Here is a 4,284-nt window from a genome sequence, read left to right on the forward strand (position 1 = left end):
TGCCTTTTGGGTGAACTTTGCATGTTTTTATTTCAAATTCGTGATGATGAAATTGTATCTTATGACAGTTATGTTTCGCATGTTTTAATTTTAATATTCCCATGACGTATATTGTGTAGTGGTCGAAATTCATGCGGTGATACGTCCATTTTGCATCATGCTTCTATATCGATATTTATTGCATTATGGGTTGTTATTACACATTATGTCACAATAGTTATGCCTATTATCTCTTATTTTACAAGGTTTACATGAAGAGGGAGAATGCGGGCAGCTGGGATTCTGGGCTGGAAAAAGAGCAAATATTAGAGACCTATTCTGCAGAGCTCCAAAAGTCCTGAAACTTCACGGAAGTTATTTCCAGAATATATATAAAAGACTGAGCGCAAGAAGTACCAGAATGGGGCCACCTACCAGCCACGAGGGTGGGGGCGCGCCCCCTGCCTCGTGGGCCCCCTGGTGGCCCTCCGATGCCCATCTTCTGCTATATGAGGACATCCGTCCGAGAAAAAATCATAAGCAAGCTTACGGGACGAAACTCCGCCACCACGAGGCGGAACCTTGGCGGAACCAATCTAGGGCTCCGGCGGAACTGTTCTGCCAGGGAAACTTCCCTCCGGGAGGGGGAAATCATCACCATCGTCATTACCAACGATTCTCTCATCGGGAGGGGGTCAATCTCCATCAACATCTTCACCAGCACCATCTCATCTCAAACCCTAGTTCATCTCTTGTATCCAATCTTTGTATCCAAACCTCAGATTGGTACCTGTGGGTTGCTAGTAGTGTTGATTACTCCTTGTAGTTGATGCTAATTGGTTTACTTGGTGGAAGATTATATGTTCAGATCCATTATGCATATTAATACCCCTGTGATTATGAACATGAATATGCTTTGTGTGTAGTTACGTTTGTTCCTGAGGACATGGGAGAAGTCTTGTGATGCGGAGCATCCTACGGGCATCACCATGTCAAGAGTCTGTTTGGTAAGTGACACGTGTGACATCTACTTCACATACGCAAAGGTGAATCATCTCCTTTACACGTGCTCACTTGACCCCTTCGAGGATGGTATAGTACTTGACACCCCTCTCGTGTGCATGCATAGGTATTGTCGGAACTTCACGGATGACGAGGAGGAGTGCAAGCGCCAAGGAACATCTACACCATCCGCGAGGGAAGCATGGAAGAGAAGATGGAAGAAGAAGGAGTTGCAGAGTCTACAGCGACCGGGCGACTGGAAGCCACCGGACGTCCGACCCTCTACAGCTGCAAGACGACCGACGAACACCGGATGTCCGACAAGTCCCAGGCATCGGACATCCGACGCTTACCGGAAATCCGGTGCCACCGACCATGAAGCAAAACGCGGGACAACCGACGCCAACCGGACGTCCGGCACCACCTGTCCCGAGAAGAATCAGCGGACGTCCAACGCGCGCCAGACGTCCGGACCGCCCTGAGCCACCGGACGTCCGACCCCCACCGGTCGTCCGGTACCTGCCTGTGCGCAGCCGGGCCTTTGGCCTTGTATCTCTCTCCCACTTACCCCTTCATGGCTTAGACTATAAATAGACCACCCCCACCTGCTTTCTAGGGTTAGCAAAGTAGTAGCTCATTTAGAGATAGAGCTTTGCTCATCCATTACGGATCTACTCCAAGAGAGAGACCGCTGCCCCTCTTCGGAGAAGATCCACCTTCGATTCAAGACCCCTTCATGGGAAGATCCCCTCGTGGATTCAAGACCTCCTCACGGAGATGAACTTTACCTTGTATCTTTCCCTTTGTTGTTCATGTCCCTTGTGGATCTTGTGTGTTTGATTGTCTAGTGCATGTGTGATTGGACTTGTTCTTGAGTGTTTCCCCTTGTGTTTTCTCTCCGTTCTTCCCCGTGTTCTTAGTGTTCTTCGAGGGATCCCGCTCCTTTCGTGAAAGATCGGCCGAATAGGGTTCCACCCTATATCATCTTGGTATCTAGAGCCACGTTGATCACGATAGTTTCTAGCCTAGTTTTTGTTGTTTTTATCCCTAATTCGAAAATTCCCCACAAAAATAGCCCCAATTTTTTTTGTGATTTGTTGGTTTGATGATGTTTTGTTGATTTTTATCCATGGATTTGCTTGGTTTCAAGTGGATCTAGCATCTCCCCAAGTTTCCCCATCTTTCACCCACGAAATCTCATCAATTTTGACCCCAAAATCTCCAAATTCCGCCCAAAATCGCGCCCCGGATCTCGCATCTCGCGTTGACCCCGACCCACCGGACGACCGACATTTTACGGACGTCCGGAGCCCCTGGAACGACCGGACATCCGACCTTTTCCGGACATCCGGAACCCCTAATCCGAGCCAAATTTACGGATTTCTGAGCCCGCCCGGACGTCCGGTCCCCGGACATCCGTCCTTTTACGGACGTCCGTAACTTGTAGTTTCAGATTTCGGCTGATTCTTGTTTCGGCCGTAACTAATTCATTCGAACTCCGATTTTGACATTCTTTAGCTCGTTTTGAAGCTCTTGACATCCCCCTTCCCACAAAAATACCACCAACATTATTTGACTTCATAAATTTTTTGAAACTTTGGCATCTTTGGCTAGGGCTTCCACCACATCATCCGCTACACCACCACCGACTTCCGCAACCTAACCATTTTTGTTCCCCATCACATTAGTGGTTGCTTGAGGAGTGATTCGAGTCTTCTAAGGTGTCTAGGCTACATAGGGACGGTTGCTTCTTCATCAACCACCATCACCACCATAACTTCCGCATAGTTTTGTCCACCTCACACTTTCGCCACCTCGATTTAACCCAATTTTGTTTGTGTTGTGAGTTGTGTCTCCTAAGGTGTTTCGGCTACTTAGGGACCGTGCTTCCAACTCTGACACCATGTATAGTCCACCACCTTACCCTCCATTTCCGCATTGCGTACTCCACAACCCATCATTAGCCCTGTTTGGATACTCTAACTTAGTTAGAGGTTAGAGTTAGTTTGTAACTTGTGTCTAACCCTAAACTAACTCTAACTTTGATGGTGTTTGGATGAGAGGGTTAGATTGACAATAAATGCACTTTCTCAATCATTTGGCCCTCTTTTCAGCCGGATTTATTGTGGTCGGCTCTTGTGTGGCCTCCTCCCGCTCAGAAATGACATAAACAAATTATCTTTACAAATCAAGCATCAAACACATGATAAATTTTATTTTGTCCATACAAAACATTATGGTCAGTTTGCAACGATGTATCTCAAATTTGAGTATCTGATCCTTCCACTAAAAAAATCATCGTAGCACGGCACAAAGTTAGTATATAATCAGTTATTAACATAGACTACAGACGGATTCAATCCAAAAATCATGTAAATAGCCTGTACTGAATAATTCACATTGCATGAGAGACGACTATCTTGTGCAAAAAAATCAGCGGACGGAGGAGCAACACACATGCAAATAAACAGAGATTGCTCACAGTAAAAACTAAGATGTGTTCAAAATAGAATACCAAAACTATATAGCAGTAACTTATTTGCACCAGAGAGATAGTACCCAAGATTTTATTTTCTCCATACAAATGAGACGTCGTACAAGTCCTCAATCAAGCTTAAGAAAAATCACATTCCATGAAACAGAGCACGAGCTAACTCTTCACGGAAGTCATTCATGTTGGTATCTTCAACAAGAGGTTCGTCTTCTGGCCATGCAGATGCAGCAGAACTAGGCATTGGATTATAGTTTTCATCCGCATCACATGCATCAAATTCCCTATCCGGAATTCTGCTCTCTCGAATGAAATTATGAAGAGCCATACAAGCAACAATAATTCTAGTTTGCTTGTCCTCTGGAAATTTTGGCATGTTCAACAAAATCCTAAATTTCATCTTCAACACCCCAAAGGATCGCTCAATGACATTCCTAACTTTGGCATGTGCATGGTTGAAGGTTTCTTTCATACCTTGTGGCGGCGGGCCGTTTTGCCATTGCTCCACATGGTACCTTGTACATCTGTATGGTGAAAGATAGCCCGAACGGTTTGGGTACCCCGCATCAACCACATAATATTTTCCTACATATTGTCAAAGGCACACAATGAGACTAAGATGAACAAGTGTAATTGGATAAAAATTAGTGCAAGACGGTTCAAGTAGCAAACCTGGTGGTGGATGTGGAAATTTGTGACGATGAGTAGTTATGGCATCTTTGAAAACTCTCATGTCGTGTGCTGAACCAGGCCATCCCGACATCACAAATGTAAATCTCATGTCGAAATCACAAACAGCAAGCACATTCTGA

Source organism: Triticum dicoccoides, chromosome 1A (assembly GCF_002162155.2).
Source record: "Triticum dicoccoides isolate Atlit2015 ecotype Zavitan chromosome 1A, WEW_v2.0, whole genome shotgun sequence".
NCBI classification, from domain to species: Eukaryota; Viridiplantae; Streptophyta; class Magnoliopsida; order Poales; family Poaceae; genus Triticum; species Triticum dicoccoides.